A 21,476-nucleotide genomic window follows, 5' to 3' on the forward strand; every position below is an offset into this window, starting at 1 on the left:
AGTCTTTCACTTGATTTTTTAGAGTTACTCCAGCATATTTTATATTATTTGAGTGCACTATGAAGGGTGTTGTTTGCCTGATTTTTTTTTCTCAGTCCCTTTGTCATTTTTATATAGGAAGGTTATAGATTTTTAAAAAAATTTTTAGTTAATCTTGGATCCAGCCACTTTCTTGGAAGTGTTTATCACTTGTAGGAGTTTGATAGTGGAATTTTTGGAGTCGTTTATGTATGCTAGCATAGCATCGGCCATATAGCATATTGTGAGCTGTTTCTTTCCAAATTACATCTGCCTGATCTCTTCCCATTGTCCTATCGCTCTAGCTAGAAATTCAACCGCAGTACTGAGTTGATACGGAGAGAGTAGACAGGCTTGTCTTGTTCCTGGTTTTAGCGATATTGTTTTGAGTTTTTCTCCATCTAATCTGATGTTGGCTATTGGTTTGTGGTAAATTTCCTTTATTATGTTTAGGTATGTCCCTTGTATCTCTAATCTCTCCAAGACTTTTTATCATGAATTGGTGTTGGATTTTGTTAAAGGCTTGGTATGTGTCTAATGAGATGATCCTGTGTTTTATTTTCCCTGTCAGTTTATTTATATGGTGAATTACATTTACTTATTTTTGTATGTTGAACCATCCCTGCATTTGTGGGATGAAGCCTGCTTGAACATTGTGTATGATCTTTTAAAAAATCTGTTTTTAATTAAGTTTGCAAATATTTTATTGAGTATTTTAACATCTATGTTCATGAGGGAAATTGGTCTGTAATATTCTTTCTTTGTTGAGTATTTATATACTTTGGGTATCAGGGTAACTGTGGCTTCATAAAATGAATTGTGTAATGTTCCTTCTGTTTCTTTTTTGTAGAATACTTTGAGAAGTAGTGGTGGCAACATCGTCTTTGAATTTCTGATTGAACTCTGCACTAAAATCATCCAGCCCTGGTGCTTCTTTGTTTTTGTTTTGTTTTAGTTGAGAATCTTGTAATGAGTTCATCTATTTCACTAAGGGTTATAGGTCTACTTAAATTGTCTGATCTTGATATAACTTTGTTAAGTGATAGCTCTCAATTAAATTATCTATTTCCTTTAGATTTTTCTATTTTGTATGTCCTTATGATTCTTGGAATTTCCCCATTATCTGTTTTTAGGTCCTTTTTGTTTCTGATTTTTAAAAAGTTTGCACATTCTTTGCTTTTTAGTTCGGATAAGAGTTTGTCTGTTTTGTTAATTTTTGCAAAGAATCAACTCTGTTTCATATTATTCTCTTTGTTATCTATTTTAGATTTTTGACACTCAGGCCAATAGTTTCTTGCTGTCTACTCCTTTTAGATGTGCTTACCTTTTTTTTTTTTTTTTAAACTTATTACTTATAGAATATTCAGCCTGCATGTAAGCCAACAGGCCAGAAGAGGGCACCAGATCTCATTATAGATGGCTTCTGGGACTTGAACTCAGGATCTTTGGAAGAACAGCCAGTGCTCTTAACCTCTGAGCTGTCTCTCCACCTCAGATGGCCTTACTTCTTTTTGCTCTAGAGCTTCCAGGTGTTCTGTTAAGTTGCTAGTAAGACATTTCTCAATTTTTTTTCATACATGATCTTAGTGCTATCAACTGTTCTCTTATTACCACTTTCCTTGTGTCCCGTAAGTTCTGATAGGTTGTATACAGTGAAATCGAGAAAGTCCTTAATTGTTTTCTTTATTTCAATATTGACCATTGTTTAGTCAGTAGAGAGTTTTTCAGTTTCCATCAGTTTTTAAGCTCTGGTTGATGGGCAGCTGTAATCCACTGGGCCTGACAGGACGCAGAGGACTATTCAACTTCCTTGTATCTGTGGAGACTTGCACTGTGTGCAAGCATATTGTCAAATTTGGAGAAAGTTCCATGAGTTGCTGAGAAGAGGGTATAGTGTATTGTGCTTGGGTGGACTGTTCTGTAAACATCAGTTGGCTTCATTTCATTTATTATGTCAGTCAGCTGGAGCATTTCTCTGTCTAGTTTTTGTCTGGAGGACCTGTCCGGTGGTGAGAGTGAGATACCGACGCCTCCTACTATCTGTGCTTGAGGGTCAATGTGCAATTTGCTGCAGAAGTGCTTCTTTTACAATGATGAGTACGCTTCTGTTTGGGGCATAGCTGTTAAGAATTGAAATATTGCCAGAATGGTGGTGCACACCTGTAATCCCAGTACTCGGGAAGGCAAAGGCAGGTGGATGGCTGTGAGTTCGAGGCCAGCCTGGTCTACAAAGCAAGTCCAGGACAGCTAAAGCTAAACAGAAAAACCCTGTCTTGAAAAACCAAAACAAACAAACAAACAAAACAAAAAAAAAAACCAACCCCCCAATCCCCCCCAAAAGAAAAGAATATAAGATACATTAAGTACCTCATATGTGTATCCAAGCAGCACTTCCATCTTTCTGGTAGAGCTATGATGAAGTAGGATAATCAGCAATCAACTGTATATCTCACAACATAGCTCGAATGGTATGGATATGTATATATTATTTGATGTTCCACGCTTCCTCACGTTCCATTAGTCACCATTTGTCACTTCATCTTGAAGTGTGTCTTCTAAGGGAATTCTCTAGAGATGCAAGATAATGTATCATCAATGAGATTTATTTTAAAAAATCCTTCTGTATGTGTACTGTAATTTTGGGTTTTTAGGCCATGATAGATATGTGGAGCCTGAAAGACAATTTTGTGGCACCTACTTTTGGCCATCTTTATATGGTTTGAAGGTCAGGTTGGCAGATTTGTACATCACAGACATTTCCTGCTGATCCATCTCACTGATGCTCAGATGTGATTAGTTGAAACATTAAATCAGTAAAATATTGTCTTCTTTTCAGATTGTGAACATATTGTCATCTAAGGATGGCATAAAACAGGATGATTTGAATAATAAACTATATTTGCAAATGAAAATGGTACCCTGCCATCTTTTTTTTTTCATGTGTTAGTTTATCTGTAGCACTAGAGATTTGATCTTATACTTTCTCAGAACCACAGGTGATGCCAGAGAATTGTCTCAGAGGGTGAAGTTGGTCACTGCTGAGCCTGATGACCTGAGTTCAATCTCGGGGAGACCCAGATCACTCCTACACGTTTATCTCCAACTTCTACACGTGGGCTGTGGCATATGCACACTCACACACCAGCACATAAACAAAAAGTTTGTAAACTCAAGGAAAGGCCAACGAGGTCACTTGAACCAAACATTCCCTAGATTTCATCTCTAGAACTCACATAGGGGAAGTAGATAACAGACAGCAATATATTGTCCTCTCATTGCCACACACACACACACACACACACACACACACACACACACACACACATGGCACAGGTGTATACATACAAACACATTTCAAACATCTTTAAATGCATGGAATTAACAAATCAAAGAAAATAATTCAATTATGGAGATCATATGAAATGATTTTGCAGTTTAAATTATTGTAGAATTTCAATAAGTATTACTATTCATAAAAAAATTGATGGTTCCCTTTTAAATTTTATGTTATTCCTTCATTCTCTGATTCAAAGATAGATCACTTTAAAAACATATCTCAGTTGGAATTTAGGGTGCATCCTTGTAATCCCAGCACCTGGGAGACAATGGTAAGCCAACTTTCTGAGTTTGAGGCCAGATTGGTCCAACATAGCAAGTTCTTTTTTTTTTTTTTGGTGTTTGGAGACAGGGTCTCTTTGTGTAGCCTTGATTGTCCTGGACTTGCTTTGTAGACCAGGCTGGCCTAGAACTCACAGCGATCTGCCTGCCTCTGCTTCCCAAATGCTGGAATTAAAGACATGCGCCACCATGCCCACTGATCACATAGCAAGTTCTAAGACAGCCATGGCTATGTATGTAGAGGTACTCTGTCTCAAAAGACTCCTAAAACAAAGTGTATATCTCAAATTATATTTTCCTAATATAATCTGACTGGTTTCAACCCAACCTTTTGTTATCTTTACTCACATTAAGACAACTGTGTTAATAATGAAAATAAACAATTTGGAGAGTCCATTCACAGAGAGATAGAAATCCAGTGAATCCTGCAACAACCACCTAGTGGGGACTTCATCACCTTCAAGTGATGGGAGACAGGATGAGTAAGGGAGTACCTTCATCCATTTCATTACAATAATGTATTGGGCGCTGGAATGCTTCTCTTGTGTACCCAAATTTGGTTCCTAGTGTGATTCCAGGTTAGGATATCCGATGCATTTTTCCTGCCTCCTGGGACGCCAGATATGCAAATGGTGAAAAGACACATACATAAGTGATTCCCTATTGTAAAAAGGTTTTCTTCATGTATGTTATTTAATTTTTTTCTTTTTTACTAAAACAGATTTAATTTAGGTGCATAAGCTTTGCCACTGTGCACACCAAGTGCATGGCAGGTATTCGTGGAGGCCGGAAGAGAGTGCCCAACCCTGCATGATGTGATTGGAGCTACAGACATTTGTGAGCTGTCTCCTGGGTATTGGGAATCAACGTTAGTCCTGTGGATGAGCAGCCAGCGCTCTTAGGGGCTGAGCCATCCATCCAGCCCCATGAACACCATTAACAGCAGTAAGGTGTGAATGGATCATCCTAAGTTTGTCCTTTCTGTTTGTTTTGTTTTGTGTTTTTGAGACAGGGTTTCTCTGTGTAGCCTTGGCTGTCCTGGACTCATTTGTAGAGCAGGCTGGCCTCGAACTCACAGCAATCCACCTCCCTCTGCCTTCCAGTGCTGGGATTAAAGGCATGCGCCACCATGCCCCAGATCTATATTTATCTTTACCTCAGTCCAATGACCCAGAAGAAATATAAAGTTGATAGCATCAGAAACTAACTTAGACAAGGTGCTTAAAGAAGTTTCCTAGCCTAAATTTCAACAAAATTAGGGAAGAATAAAAACAAACACACAACAACAACAGATCAGGAGAAGAACTGACAATACAAGTCTTGACAAAGTGGTTGAACACTTGACCAAATCTACAAGGCTGAGTTTATCTCCCATGTGGTAAATAGGCAGCAATGGGAGCCCACAAGGACACATGTCAGGTATACCCCTGCTGAGTTTTATGCCTACTGTAAGGAGAGAAAAAGAACTTGCAGGCATGAACACTGACTTGTCTGACCCTAACCCTAACCACTACTGGATTCTTCAACTTTCCATTGGTAGACAGCCATTGCTGGACTAGGTGGACCACAGCCTAGTAAATCCACTTTCTCCAAACACAGACAGATTTATTCTATCAGGTCTATTCATCTAGAGAACCTTTACACAGCTCCCCCCGCCCCGCCTCTTCCTACGAAGGAAGATGTGAAGGCTACCAACAGTACTCCATAGTGTTTGTCATCTGTTTCCCTGCTTTTCTCCCAGGGTGGCATCACACTTACCAGGTGAAAAGTAGCTGCAGTTTGCCTGAACCCAGCATGAAGCCACAAAACAAAAATGTTGTTTCCTAAAAATCTCCCTTTAATTGTTAATATCCTGGGCACCGTTCCACTTGAGGGACAGATGGATAACCACTGCAGGTTGCGTAATGGACTCTAAAGGACTATGCAAGCTATCCGACTTGATTCTAACGGGTAGCAGGGGAAGTACCCGCTGAGTGCTGTGAGCGGAGCTCAGACACCCTCCCAGGTCTCTACTTAGTGAGCTCAGGAGCACTGCTCATAAAAGGGAGAGCGCAGCTGAGCTTCGGGAGCTGGAGTGGTGGGTCCTTCCTGGGGCTGGGTGGGCAGACAGGCACAAGTGCCAGTGCAATGGAAATCTCTGCAGATCTGCAAGAGGTCTGGGCATGGACTGGAAGCCTGGGCAAAGAACTCGGTTCAGTGTCCCTTCAGCACACTCTAACGCTATGGGTGGTGTTCATGTCACTCAAGACTCACTGGCCAATCAGGACCTTCAGGCCGACCTGCCAGTCAAAAAAGGAGGCGGGTTCTTCCGGGAGCCAAGTTGCGGGTGTTGTGTAGCTGTGCAGTGTTGGAGCTGGTTTCTGTGAGGGTAGTTCCGGCAAGCTTCGAAGTTGAGACATGGTGAGCACAGGGGTCACTTCGCACTACGGGGAGTAGCAGGCGGTCCACCCTGGAGCTGGGTGGTAAGTGGCGGCCACATAAGGCCACCTGTGAGGTGTCTTTCAGTCCTAGTCACTCCCTGGACCTCGCAGTGGGCTCTGAATAACTTCACCAAAGTGGCTGCAGCTGTGCAAAGCATTTGCAGTACGGGCTCGTGTGTAGAAACATCCTTTGCAGGGTGCCACACTTGGAGAGTGTTGGGATTATGTAGCGCAGCTATGTGATGGACACACAAGTCACACCATTCTTCAGGCCCATATGAGAGGCTTTACTGGGGAAGGAAGTTACGGAGACTGTCCCTGGGGAGAAGGAAGGAGCGGTGCGGAGGGGACGAGTCCCTTTCTACCGCGCGACCCCAGCGCATGCACAGAAGAGCGCACCCGGTGTAGGGAACTTTCCAATTTAGGCAGCTGGTGATGGCGCGGTCGGTCCGCTGTTGCTGAGTCTCTGGGGATGGCCTCTAGATGCCTGTTGCTCCATTGTAAGTCCCTTGCAGTTGGCCACAGAGATGCCTGACTGTTAACATTCCTCACTTTGGGTTATTAGTAAAAAACAAAACCCAAAAAACCTGGAGGAGCCAGGCGTGGTGGCGCACACCTTTAATCCCAGCACTCCAGAGACAGAGGCAGCTGGATCACTGTGAGTTCGAGTCCAGGACATCCAAGGAGACACAGAGAAACTCTGTATCGAAAAACAACAGCAGCAACAGCATCTGCAGCAGCAGCAGCAGCAGCAACAGTAACACACACACACACACACACACACACACACACAAGAAAGAAAGAAAGAAAGAAAAGAGGAACTGGGAAGGGGTGATGGTGAACAGAGGGGACATGGGCGAAGTTCATGCTCATCAGGCTGTTTCCTGCCATTTAGGGACATTGCCTCTCTCAGGGTGTAGCTCTGTTCACCATAAGGGCATAGTGAATAATTGTTAGCATCTGGTTCTGTGGCCAGGGGCTGATAATCCCACAAAAATAACTGACTAACGGTTTGGTTAAACATCTTTTGGATTCGGTGTTGTAAGAATGTAGAGAGGAAGTTAATAAAGCAGGGTGCCAATAGTAAAGGGGGGAGGGGATAAGAAAGTGAGCAGGAGAGGGGTCAGGAGGGATGGAATCCATTTCTGTAGGAGATTATCAAAGGCCCAGGGTTATAGGGATTGCATAGTTCCCTTCGCTGTGGAGGTCAGCTTCAAGCTGTTGAATCTTATCTTTTACTGTATCTGACTGGGTGACATAAAAGCAGCATTCTTCTCAGAGGAAGAGGTAAGGGCCACCTCTTTTTTTTAGCCGTAAGGAGGTCTAGCCCCTGTTGATTTTGGAGTACCACAGCTGCCAAAGAATCAATTTGTCCCTGAAGAGTTGGTTTTGGGCCACTTGCTGGAGATCATAGATAAACTGGGAAGAAAGCCAGTACTACAAGGTTAATGAAATGGCCAGTCCTGCTGCCCCAGTTCCGATACCTACAGTGATTTCTTCAGTAGCCAGAAGAAGCAAGATTTCAATTACCCTCTTATTATGATGGGCAGCTGCTGAGTCCACAACTGGGATTGTTAAGGGCTCTTCTGCATGTTTTACCCCCAACTCGGGGAAGAGAAGCACCAGTGTGCAAACTCCTGACCAACCAGCAGGTAGACGATGGTAACCTGAGCACCACAAAGAATCAAGGTGTTAGAAGCAGTAGCGCACTGGGGCTGAGATGAAGTCTTGGGGATTATAGTTTTGTTGCCGTCTAGGGAACGTAGCGTTCCTACAGAACGTATCCCAGATGCTTGAAACAGTTTGCCATGCCAAAGAGGGTGATATGAAAATGGTGGGGGGTTGTACAATGCCAGAGGTAGGGCAGTTGATGAATGGTGAGGTGAGATTAAAGGCGTGGGCCACCACGCCCAACAAGGTCAGAGTTTGAAGTAAGAGACAAAAATGAAGGTTAGTATTGTTTAGAAGGGGGGAATGTTAGAGGGGCAATGGCCTTGGAGGAGTGTTTAATCACTTTCTCTGCAGATCTGGAAAAGGTCTGGGACAGGACTCACTATGCTGTGTCCCTTTCAGCACACCCTAATATTCTGGGAGGTGTTCATGTCACTCAAGACTCACTGGCCAATCAGGGCCTCCAGGTGGACCTGTCGGTCATGTGCAGAGGCGGGTTCTTCCTGGTGAGGTGCTGCAGGTTCCCTGTAGCTGAGCAGGCGTGAATGCTTGCTGTGTGGTACTCTAAACGCTGCAGCTGGGTGCTGTGAGGGGAGTTGAGGCAAGCTCTGACGTCTCGACATAGTGAGTGCAGGGTCACTGCCCACAACCGGGAGTAGCAGGCGGCCCACCCTGGAGCTGGGTGGTAGGTGGTGGCCACATAAGGTCACCTGTGAGGTCTCATTTAGTCCTTGTCGCATCGTGGACCCGGCAGTGAGCTCTGAATAACTTCACTGTGGGGCCTGCATCTGTGCTCGTGTGTTGAGTGGCACAATGTTAAGCTGTGATGTGAAAGAGTAGAATTGATGACGTAAATGACTTACCAATGCTTAGGGGACATGAAGTGACACCAAGTAGACTTTAGCTGAGGGAGGACTGCCTCTAAAATACCCAACAGATAAGCAGCATGCTAGCCAGGCCTGTTAGAGATTGGGTTTTTATTCAAATAGGCTTGACTCTATTTGCTACATGGAATCAAACACACGTTAAGAGTTGATGCAGCAGGCTTTTTCTTTGTGGTCGGCTTCTTCTTTGCTGGGTTCTACTCGGCTGCTGGTTTCATGGAAGGGGCAGCCTTCTCTCCTGCAGGTTTTTCAGCTTCTTGACAACTCTAGGCCTCTTTTCTTGCTTGCCTACTGTAGGCTGCTTGTCTGCAGTCCCCTTTTCTGCAGAATCTCCTCTGACTTGGCTGCCCGTGCTGCTGCTGCTGCTGCTGCTGCTGCTGCTGCTGCTGCTGCTGTTGGTGGTGCCAGTTTCCCCACATGGAGTTTGTGGTTTCTGGCCTGGTGATGAGTGGTATCCCTGTGTGCAGCCTTTGCATAAGGCTTCAGCTTCAACGTGATTCTCAGGCTCTTCAGTGGATCCCTCTTCAAGACTCTACACTGAATCTTCTTGCGCGGTTCTCGGAGAGCTCTTTGGCTCTCTGGACTTTTGAAGGTTCTGCTAAGGTCTGTGTTCATCATCTTGTGTGAGGGAAGGTTAGAGTTACCCTTGAGGGAAGCAGCCTTAGGCCAAGTGCCCTACGACTCATCTAATTTCTGGAAAGCACTTTTAGTCCAAATGCAGAAATGCCCCGCATGCCCACCAGGAGCCATGTTTCAAAATGTTCAGCTTGCTCACATTAAGCAGAGTAATACCAGGGATGCTCCTGGAGGCCTTGGTGGTAGCAGTATCTTCATCATGGATGATGCAGGGTCCCTGCACTGGATATGCTGTCAGTTTCTCAATTTTCCCTTGCCTGTTCTCATTCGTTGAGCGGCATAGACATTTTTGATGTCATTCTAACTTTTAAGTTTCTTAAGCAGCTGAATGCCTCCTTGGTCTTCTTGTAACCTTCAACCCTGTCTTCAGTCACCAAAGGCAGCTCAAAACTTCCCCAATAGGATGACCTTTAGACATTACCAAAAACCAGGTGGTGCTGGAGCATGTCTTTAATCCCAGCACTCAGGAGGCAGAGGCAGGCATATCTCTGTGAGTTCGAGGCTAGCCTACTCAACAGAGAGAGTCCAGGACAGCCAAGGCTACAAAGAGAAACCCTGTCTCGAAAAAACAAAACAAAACAAAACAAAAAAACAAAACAAAAAAACCCAACAACAACAACAACAACAACAACAGAAAAAGAAAAATAGACATTACCAAAGCTGGTAAGGCAGAACAGATGGCATGTTGTTTTTGGGTTGTGTTCATTATGCAGTGCCAATGATGCCAGATTTTAGTTGGTACAAACATGTGGCCCCACAACACATATTTCCTGGCCAGAACGATGGGTTCCACTACCTTGAATTCGAGCCATGGCTCTGCCAGTACCCCAAGACTCAGCACTGGTCTAATGGCCTGCTAATTCACTGACAGCATAGGACTGTCTTTTGTTTTTCCTCAAGTTGGTGTGAACAAAGTTCACGAGATCTTGTAGAATAGGAGCTTTGAACACAGCTGGCAATGTGACATTCTTGCCAGATGACTCCCCCTTTCAGAGTACAGCAATATGAGGGGACGGGCACAAGTCATGACAGGGAGAGGAGAGCTGTGCTCCTCTCAACCTGGCTGCTCCCACAGGAGAAGGAAAGACTTGAGAATTCTCTATTTAGATCTGTACCCTATTTATAATTCAATTTTTTGTTCCTTACACATTTTGTATATTAGGTGTCTATTGGTTGTAGAGATGGTAAACATCTTTTCCCATTCCTTAGGCTGTCTCCTTGTCCACTTGACTGTATTTTTTGCCTGACAGAAGCGTTTCAGCGTCACGGAGTCCCATTTGTTAGCTGTTGATTTTAGTGCCTGCACTATTGAAGGTTGTCTCCTGTATCAGTACATTCAGGGCTGCTCCCCACTTTCTCTTCTATCAGTGTAGTGTGTCTGGTTTTATTTTGAGGTCTTTGATCCACTTGGACTTGAGTTTTGTGCAGGGTGATGAATATGGCTCTATTTGGAGAGATAGTTTAACCAGCATCATTTGTTGAAGGCACTGTCTATTTTCCATCGTGTATTTCTGAACTCCTTATCAAAAATCAGGTGTCCATATGTGGGTGAAATTATGTCTGGGTATAAGTACGATTCCATTGATCAATGTGTGTGTTTTTATACCAACACCATGTAGTTCTTTTATTGTTCAGGGTTGTTTTAGTTAACCTAAGTTTACCATATGAGGTGGGAATTTTATTTCATGGTGTGTAAACAATTTTGTTGGAATTTTGATGGGAACTATGTTAAATCTATAGATTGGTTTTGGTAGGATGGCTGTTTTTACTGTGTTCCTACTGAGCCATGAACATAAGAGATTTTACATCTTCTAATATATTTTTCAAATTTTTCCTTCAAAGATGAGGGTTTAAAAAATATTTATTTAATATATAAACACTCTATTGCATGTATGCCTGTATGGCAGAAGAGAGCATCAGATGGAAGAGGACATCAGATTCCGTTACAGATGGTTGTGAGCCACCACATGGATGCTGGGAATTGAACTCAGGACCTTTGGATGAACAGCCTGTACTCTTAACTGTTGAGCTATCTCTCCAGCCCCAAGACTTGAAGTCTTTATCATACAAGTCTTTCACTTGCTTCTTTAGACTTAATCCAACATATTTTATATTATTTGAGTGTATTGTGAAGGGTGTTGTCTGCCCAGTTGCTTTCTCAGTTTCTTTGTCATTTTTTATAGGAGAGCTACTGATTTTTTTTTAAAAAAGTTAATCTTGGATCTAGTGGCTTTCCCGAAAGTGCTTATTAGCTGTAGAAATTTGATATTGGAATTTTGTATGCTATCATGTCATCTACCAATTAGCACATATTGATTTCATTCTTTCCAGGTTATATCCCCTTGATCTCTTTCCGTTGTCTTATTGCTCTAGCTAGAACTCCAAATACAGTATTGAATAGATATGGAGGGAGTGGACAGGGTTGTCTTGTTCCTGATTTTAGTGGAATTGTTTTGAATTTTTCTCCATTTACTCTGATGTTGGCTATTGGCTTGCTGTAAGTTTCCTTTATTATATTTAGGTATGTCCCTTGTATCCCTAATCTTTCCAAGACTTTTATCATGAATTGGTGTTGGATTTTGTTAAAGGCTTGGTATGTGTCTAATGAGATGATCCTGTGTGTTTTCCTTTTTTTTTCCTGTCAGTTTATTTATATGGTGAATTACATTTACTGATTTTTGTAAATTGAACCATCCATCCCTGCATCTCTGGGATGGTGCCTACTCAAACATTGTGTGTGATATTTTTAATCTGTTCTTTGATTAAGTTTGCAAATATTTTATTGAGTATTTTAACATCTATGTTCATGGGGGAATATTCTTTTTTGTTGAGTATTTATATTCTTTGAGTATCAAGGGAACTGTGGCTTCATTAAATGAATTGGATTATGTTCTTTCTGTTTCTATTTTGTAGAATACTTTGAGCAGTATTGGTGTTAAGTCTTCTTTGAATGTCTGGTTGATTTCTGCATTAAAACCACCTAGCCCTGGGTTTTTTTGTTTGGGAGTCTTTTAATGATGTCTTCTATTTCACTAGTGATTATAGGTCTACTTAAATTGTTTATCCAATATTGATTTAACTTTGGTAAGTGGTACCTCTCAATTAAATTATCCATTTCTTAGTTCAGGTTTTTATTTTTTAATGTAATTATTTTATTTATTTTTTGGTTTTTTGAGACAGTTTCTCTGTGTAGCCTTGGCTGTCCTGGAGCTCACTATGTAATCCAGGCTGGCCTCAAACCCACACAGATTCACCTGCCTCTGCTTCCCGAATGCTGGGATTAAAGGCGTGCACCACCACTGTCTGGCTTAATTTTTTCTTTATTTTTGTCCTGACCATTTTTAGTCAGTAAAGAGTTGTGCAGTTTCCATGAGTTTTAAAGCTTTCTGTTGCTGATGATGTGCAGCTTTAATCCACAGTGGTCTGATTGGATGCAGGGCTTATGTCCATTTTCTGTTGAGGCTTTTACTGCATTCAAGTATGTCATCAATTCTGAAGAAAGTTCCATGAGTTGTTGAGGTGCTTGGGTGGAGTGTTCTGTAAATATCAGTTGGCTTCATTTCATTTAGTATGTCAGTTAGCTGGAACATTTCTCTGTTTAATTTCTGAAATGTTGCTGGGCGCAGTGGTACACGCCTGTAATCCCAGTCATCTGAGGGCGCCTCAATTGAGGGTGTGCTCTCTTTAGAATGGCTGGTTGCTATGTCTGTTAGAGATTGTGCTGACTGACGATTGACTTGAGAAGGCTCATCCACTGAGGGTGGCGATATCTCTGAGCAAGTGGGCCTGGGCTGGATAAGAGATGAGCATGAGACAGTGACCAAGCAGGAGAGCAAGCCAGGCAACAGTATTTGTCCATGGGCTTTTCCTCATTTTCTAAGCTCCCAAAATGATGAAACTGTGATCTGACAGAACCATCCAAAACTCCCATTTACTACCTGAGATGCTCTTGATTGGAGGATTTAACCACAGCAGCACCCAAGCAAGTAAAACTAAACAAACAAACAAACAAAAGTGATTTTGCTGCTGGACAAAACCTAGGAAGTTCTCTTTTGGAGGAATGTGGAAAATATCAGCAAGTGAGATGGCAGAAGGCACAGAAAGCTGTCCACAGAGCTGACTCGGCTGTTCAGGCAGGACCCGGAAGGTCATGGTGTTAAGAGTAGGTAGCTTACAAAGGAAGCCAGGGCCACAGGAGTTCAGCAGGAAATAGACTTTGTGAAAAATTTAGCTGGAGGTCATTTGTGTGATATTTCCCCAAATCCAAAATCTTTTTTATTCTGCTCATGCCCTGAGAAATTAAGTAAGGCAGAATTAAAAAAAGAAAATGGGCTGATTTCATAGATGGAGTATTGAATCCTTTGAATGGTTATTACCGGCGACTCCTTCAGGACTACAGGGAAGAAAAGCCACAACACGGGCAGAAATAAACGCAAAGAGCGTGGTTGGTAGAGGAAAGCAGCAGTAGGTAGTTTCGGATGGCACTCAAATGCTGAAGCAGAGGCAGGGGTTTCTGCCCCCCCCCCCCCAGACAGGGTTTCTTTGTGTAACAGCCCTGCCTGTCCTGGACTTACTCTGTCTCCTAGAGGGCTGGGATTAAAGGCCTGCACTACCAGGCCTAACAAGGGGCCCTAAGGGTAACACTCCCTCCTGCTGAGCCTCACTTTAATGGAAAGAGTAGGCAAAGTGATTCCTGGTTCCCAGGAAGAAACTCCATACAAAACCTGCTACAACCGTGGCCCAAATGTGGCAGGATCCATCCCAATTTATAAGCCGAACTGACAGGATCACCCATATTGTGGTGATTCTGGAAACAAGAAAGATGCAAAATTCAAGGTCATGGGTTCTTCCTCTGAGGTTTCAGTTCAGCACTGGTCCAAGCCATCTATGTTCGGCAGAGTCAGAACTCCAAGTGAGGATACTGTGAGAGTTCATTGGTCGAAGTTGTGAGGATGAAGCCTGAGTTGCATTTTGAGAAGACCGCAAGATGTTGCGATACCTAAGCCATTGAGAAATCTGCCGTGAAGAGATGCGGGCAGGGAGTGGAAGTAACCACACTGAGGGATGTATGAGAAGTTGCAGGAATGGGGCCATCTAAGCCCTTTGAAACTGAAGCCCCATGTTGTCTGAGGCAGAGCTACTGCATTTGGTGTTTGCCATGCTGGGTTTCTTGCCTTGGTCTAATTTTCCCTCACGATGTACACATTCCTGTTTATTGGAATGAGAAGGGGTATTCTTTTTTTTTTTTTTTTTTGGTTTTTCGAGACAGGGTTTCTCTGTGTTAGCCTTGGCTATCCTGGACTTGCTTTGTAGACCAGGCTGTCCTTGAACTCACAGCAATCCACCTGCCTCTGCCTCCCAAGTGCTGGGATTAAAGGCGTGCGCCACCACCGCCCGGCTCGAGAAGGGGTATTCTGTGTCACTGTATGTTGGAAAGATATGTTATTTTCTGACTTTACAAGATTCTGATTTTACAAGATCTGGCAGTCAAGAGATTGTCTTGAGTGTCAAAAATAGTCTTTGGACATTTGAACAGTGTACGGGCTGTTGCAGACTATTAGGGTCATTGATTTTGGAGTAAATAGATTTTCATCATGGGATGACCTGGAACCTATAGTGACCAGAGTCAGAAAATAGTTGATTGAATAAAAAAGCTCAGCTGGCTGTGGTGGCGCACGCCTTTAATGCTAGCACTTGGTAGGCAGAGGCAGGTGGGTCACTGTGAGTTTGAGGTCAGCCTGATCTACAAAGTGAGTCCAGGACAGCCAAGGCTGCACAGAGGAACTATGTCTTGAAAAACCTAAAACTCTCCTAGATAGAATGCTGTCTTTGAACACTTGTTTCTCCTTTGTGCCTTTTTTTTCCGGGAGCTTATGGAAGCTTCTGTAGGAGGAGTCTTTCTAGATTCCTTATTGGGGGATGGGATTTGAGTGTCTATAGACTCAACCTTTTAATGTTCTTTGTGTTTACTGTGTTGTTGTTGAAACTGCTCAGTCAGCTTCCTTCTCGGGTTGTCGTCACTATTATCGATTGTCCCTAACTCACATAAGATACAGTAGAAGGAATTGCTGTTCGATGTTAAACTCTTTTGGTAGCCCGATGTCTTTATGTTTTTTAATTTTGTTGCTTTTGGTTTGTGTTTTTTAAGACAAAGTTTCTCTGTCTAGCCCTGGCTGTCCTCCAAGTAGGTATGTACACCAGGATGGGTTTGAACTTAGAGATCCACCTGACTCTGGCTCCAGACTGCTGGGATTAGATGTGGGCCAACATGCCTGGCTTTTTTGTTTTTACATTATTGGCTGATGGGCCTGGAATGTCAGTTTTTGTACATGTCATACATATGCTGTTGTGCTGATCTTCGTCCACATCTTGAATTTTGAAAATTGGCAGAGAGTATAATCTATTTCTCATGATGGCGTGTATTCATAATATTAGTTCTCCCTGAGCCTTCTGAGGCCATAGATTGCAGGTGTGTGACATTCTTCCCACCTGTTGTGTTTGTTTTTAATTATTTATTGAATGAATATGAGTATTTTGCCTGTATGCAGGAGTATGTTTATCATGTGTGCATGGTCTTCACAATAGTCAGAAGATGACCTCAGAACTCCTGAACTTGGAATAGTGAATAGTTGTGAGCTCCCATTTAAGTACTGGCAATTGAGCCCAATTACTTGCAAGACTATCAAGAGCTCTTAACTGGTAAGCCATCTCTCCTGCCCTGTGTTGCTTATTTATTTTTTTTAAGATTTATTTATTATTATGTATACAGTGTTGTCTGCTTGTACACCCGCAGGCCAGAAGAGGGTATCAGGTTACATTATAGATGGTTGTGAGCCACCATGTGGTTGCTGGGAATTGAACTCAGGACCTTTGGAAGAGCAGGCGGTGCTCTTAACCACTGAGCCATCTCTCCAGCCCCTGTGTTGCTTATTTAAGATAGACATTTACATTGCTGATATTTCCATCTGTCCATTAATAACTGTTTAAACATGCATTCCCCATAAGTAAGGTCTTATTGATGGAGGCTGGAGGGATGGCTCAGTGGTTAAGAGCATTGTCTGCTCTGCCAGAGCTCCTGTGTTCAATTCCCAGCAACTACATAGTGGCTCACAACCATCAATACTGAGGTTTGAAGCCTTCTTCTTGCATCTAAGTGTACATGTAGATAGAGCACCTATACAAAAAATAAATAAGTAAGCCTTAAAAAAAAGAAAGATCTTACTGATGTTTCAGTTTAAAATGGGGGCACTTCAGGTTTCTTGAAGATGAATACAGAACTCAGTAATATATAATCCTTTGTAGGAACTTCAGTAAAAATCTCTGAGCTCTTTCTTTTTTGTTTGAGTTATTGATTTTATGCAAGGGAGTCAAGGTCTTAATATGTACCTCTGGCTGTCCTGGAACTCATTGTATAGACCAGGCTGGCATCCAACCCAATGAGATACACCTGCCTCTGCCTCCTGAGTGCTGGGATTAAAGGCGTGAGCCAATACAACCAGCTTGCTATCTTTCTTTCTTTCTTTCTTTCTTTCTTTCTTTCTTTCTTTTCTTCCTTCCTTCCTTCCTTCCTTCTTTCTTTCTTTCTGTGCTTAGTAATTGTTCATGCAATTTCTCTGAAGTGTACTCAGTACTGTTTATTTCTTTCTCCCTCTCTCTCTCATTTCTGTCTCTGTTTCTATCTCTGTCTCTCTGTCCCTGTATATCTCTGTATGCTGATTCTGTTAACTGGCACTTTACTTGCAAAGCTGTATCCTGTTCAATGGGCTCACTAATGACAGAGGGGAACCTCATAATTCAGTTTCCTAAAATGACTTGGTGATTACATTAGAACTACTGTGACAGTAAATAAGTGGAAGAAACACCAGAATTATATGAATTATATGTCAATGAAACATACATTTGCACTGTTGTCAGTATCCTGCTTTCTGTTGTACCATGTATGGGATATTTTAGGATGCAGTGACCTATGATGATGTTCATGTGAACTTCACTCGGGAAGAGTGGGCTTTGCTGAATTCTTCCCAGAAGAGTCTCTACAAAGATGTGATGTTGGAGACCTACAGGAACCTCACTGTTGTAGGTAAGACTGTGAATTTTCTTTCAGTTTTTAAAATAAGGGGACAAATATTTCTTTGTTATTGATGCTTTTCTGGAATTCCAACTGGGAACAAGGAAGAATGAGGTGAATAAATGAGGCATGGTTCCAAGATTCACTGAAGATAGTAACTTAAGTTTTGTCCAATTTCCAATAATATATCATACATTTTTTTGGTACTGTATTTTAGGTTACATTTTGGAAGACCACACTATTGAAGAGCATTGTCAAAGATGGAGAAGACATAGAAGGTAATTTTCATGTGCAAGCTGATAGGAATATGACTCTGAAGAAATTTTAATGTGTCCTGGAAGTTTTAAAGAAAAGCAACAGTGTAAGAATAGCACTTCTTTAAGTATCCTGATGATTGATAAATTCTCACAAAACCATGGACTTCAATGTCAGGTATCTGATTTTTTGTTTGCAAGGCATTTCTTTAAGAAGAAAAGGAAACAATGCCTTTACATATATTACCAGTTGAATCATAGCCCCATTAAAACTATGCTGTGGAACCACCTATCTGTTTAGTCTCATACCACTTTGCTATTGCAAAAGGAATACACACTGAATAGGTGATAAGTATGTGTCCAAAGCCTTCTAATACTCAAGTAGTCCATAGTAAAACTGGTAGTAACATTACTAAGTTTCGAGTGGTGTTGTAGAGAAACCTTTCTCTAGACCACATGTCTGTGAGGAAGAAAGTATCGAACTGTATGAATGCAATGTGGAGCCCTTTCATTTGTTATTCTTCTTTTAATAGGTATATCATATGCCACAATGGATACAAGCCATGTGAGCATAGGGATGTTGAAAGCAACATACCCATCTCCCTCTTCCAGAACAATTAGAAGACATGTAGCAATCTCCACTTTGAATAGATTTTCTGAATGTGACAAAAGCTTACATTTAATTGGTTTTCCAACTTCTTTGGGAACATTCACAAATTCACACTTCTGGAAAGCCCTATGAGTACTAGGAATGTGGAGATTCTTCTGCTTGTCCTGGTTCACTTTGCAAATATAGTATAGTAGAACTCACAGTATAGAGAAATTTATGAATGCAATCAGTGTGGTAAAGCTCTGAGTTCTTCCAGTTCTTTTCAAATATGTGAAAAACTTCTTACAGAAAAAGGATGCAGTAAATGTGAACCATGTGATAAATGCTTTTAGCATCACAGGTCTCTTCAGAGATGCTAAGCAATCCATAATGAAGATGAATGCAACAAATGGAAACGAAGTCATATCTTAAGGTCTGATGGCCCTTTGCCATTAGACCAAATTGTAAAATTGATTCATACAGATAAAATGATTCATCAGGGTAATGAATGTGCCAATTATCTTTGCAGGCATGAAACAAGTCACACTGGAGAGAAATCCTCTGAATATACTCAATGTGGTAAAGCCTTCACATATCAGAGCCATCCTCAAAGGCTGGAAAGAAGTCAAACTGGAGAGAAATCCTCTGAATATACTCAATGTGGTAAAGCCTTCACATATCAGAGGCATCCTCGAAAGCTGGAAAGAAGTCATACTGGAGAGAAACCCTATGAAAGTATTCAGTATGGCGAAGCCTTTGCACATCACAGTAGTTGCCAAAAAGATAAAAGAATAGATACTGGAGAGAAACCCCATGAATGTCACCAATGTGGTAAAGCTTTTGCATATAACAGTGATCTTCAAAAGCATGAAAGAACACATACTGGAGAGAAACCCTATGAATGTAACCAGTGTGGTAAAGCCTTTGCATATAGCAGTGATCTTCAAAAGCATAAAAGAACACATACTGGAGAGAAACCCTATGAATGTAACCAATGTGGTAAAATCTTTTCAAGTCACAATGGTCTCCAATATCATAAAAGAACACATACTGGAGAGAAACCCTATAAGTGTAATCAATGTGGTAAAGCCTTTAGATGTTACGGTCATCTTTATAGTCACAAAAGAAGTCATACAGGAGAGAAACCCTATAAATGTAATCAGTGTGGTAAAGCCTTTGCAAATCACAGTCATCTTTATAGGCATGAAAGAATTCATACAAGAGAGACACCTTATAAATGTAACCATTGTGTTAAAGCCTTTGCATGTCATACTTCTCTGAGAATACATAAAAAAACACATGCTGGAGAGAAACCCTATGAATGTAACCAGTGTGGTAAAGCCTTTGCATATAATAGTGATCTTCAAAAGCATGAAAGAACACATACTGGAGAGAAACCCTATGAATGTAACCAGTGTGGTAAAGCCTTTGCACAGCACAATAGTCTCAGAATACATAAAAGAACACATACCGGAGAGAAACCCTATGAATGTAACCAGTGTGGTAAAACCTTTGCATATAATAGTGATCTTCAAAAGCATGAAAGAACACATACTGGAGAGAAACCCTATGAATGTAACCAGTGTGGTAAAGCCTTTGCACAGCACAGTAGTCTCAGAATACATAAAAGAACACATACTGGAGAGAAACCCTATGAATGTAACCAGTGTGGTAAAACCTTTGCACAGCATGGTAACCTCAGAATACATAAAAGAACACATACTGGAGAGAGGCCCTATGAATGTGACCAATGTGGTAAAACCTTTACACAATACAGTAGTCTCCAAATACATAAAATAACACATGCTGGAGAGAAACCCTATAAATGTAACCAATGTGGTAAAACCTTTGTATATAACAGTAGTCTCAGAATACATAAAAGAACACATACTGGAGAGAAACCCTATGAATGTAACCAATGTGGTAAAGCCTTTGCACGGCATGGTAGCCTCAGACTACATAAAAGAACACATACTAGAGAGAGGCCCTATAAATGTGACCAATGTGGTAAAATCTTTACACAATACAGTAGTCTCCAAATACATAAAATAACACATACTGGAGATAAACCCTATGAATGTGACCCAATGTGGTAAAGCCTTTGCACAGCAGCCATCTTCAAAGGCATAAGAGAAAACATACTGGAGAGAAACCTTATGAATGTAACCAATGTGGTAAGGCCTTTGTATGTCACAGTCACCTTCAAAGTCATGAAAGAATTCATACTGGAGAGAAACCCTATGAGTGCATTTAATATGGTGAAGCCATCATCATGAAAGGAGTCATACTGGAGAGAAATTCTATGAATGAAAGAGTGCGGTAAAGCCCTTGTGTTAGGGGATCTACTAAAGTCCAACACAGCTCAAATACCAGGTCAATGAAAATGACAAGAATTTATTGTAATCAAGCCACTTCTGATTGATCAGGGTCTCAGAACACACTCAGGAGCTGAACTGCGGCACGTCTCCACCCTGATTCAGAATGTTACAGTGCTTTTAAGCTTGACAACTACAAACATATGTACTGTAACTTGTAATGGCTGCATTTCCCCATCAATCAGGATTTAAGAGCAGGGGCTTTCCTTATGTGGGTCATCTATGTCAACTGATACAAAAATGTAAGGTTTATAGTCTAACCAATCATATCCATTTGGTCTTTTGTGCTTAGAACAGGCATTATGTTTGAGGAGCAAAAGATGAGTAAGAAGTGTGGTCAGGGACAGTCAGCATGTTTTCGGGACAAAAGATGAATAACAGAAGCTGGTGAGCTATTGGGAAGTCCCCAGCTCCCCTAGGGCCTGGGAACTTGAACTTAGTTTCAAACGATGATTAAATGGAGGCTGTATTGGTTGGCTTTGTGTGTCCGCTTGACACAAGCTAGAGTCGTGAGAGAGGAAGAAGCCTCAGTTGAGAAAATGGTTCCATGAGGTCCAGCTGTAAGTCATTTTCTTAATTAGTGATCAATGAGGGAAGGCCCAGCCCACTGTGGGTGGGGCCATCCCTGGTCTGGTAGTCTATAAGAAGGCAAGCTGAGCAACCCCTGGGGAAGCCCTTCCACGGCCTCTGCATCAGCTCCTGCCTCCAGGTTCCTGCCCTGCATGAGTTCTTGTCCTGACCTCCCCAGTGATGGACTATGATGTGGAAATGCAAGCTGAATAAACCCTTTCCTCCCAACTTGCTTTTTGGTCATGTTATTTCTGTGCACCAATAGAAACTCTTAAGACAGAGACTGATAACAAAGAGGCAGTATGTAAGACAAGTTTTGTTGGTTGTTTTCTTGTGGTTTTTTTTTTTTTTTTGCTTGTTCCCAATATTTGCA

The 21,476-nt window shown here is 41.8% G+C and overlaps 2 pseudogenes; one reads left to right on the plus strand and one right to left on the minus strand.

Moving 5' to 3' along the window:
• Positions 1 to 5,950: 5,950 nt before the first annotated feature.
• On the plus strand, positions 5,951 to 21,173 carry LOC127187854 (zinc finger protein 431-like; annotated as a pseudogene).
• On the minus strand, positions 8,867 to 9,665 carry LOC127187853 (60S ribosomal protein L4-like; annotated as a pseudogene).
• Positions 21,174 to 21,476: the final 303 nt, after the last annotated feature.

The sequence above is a fragment of the Acomys russatus genome, chromosome 4, assembly GCF_903995435.1.
Source record: "Acomys russatus chromosome 4, mAcoRus1.1, whole genome shotgun sequence".
In the NCBI taxonomy this organism is placed as follows: domain Eukaryota; kingdom Metazoa; phylum Chordata; class Mammalia; order Rodentia; family Muridae; genus Acomys; species Acomys russatus.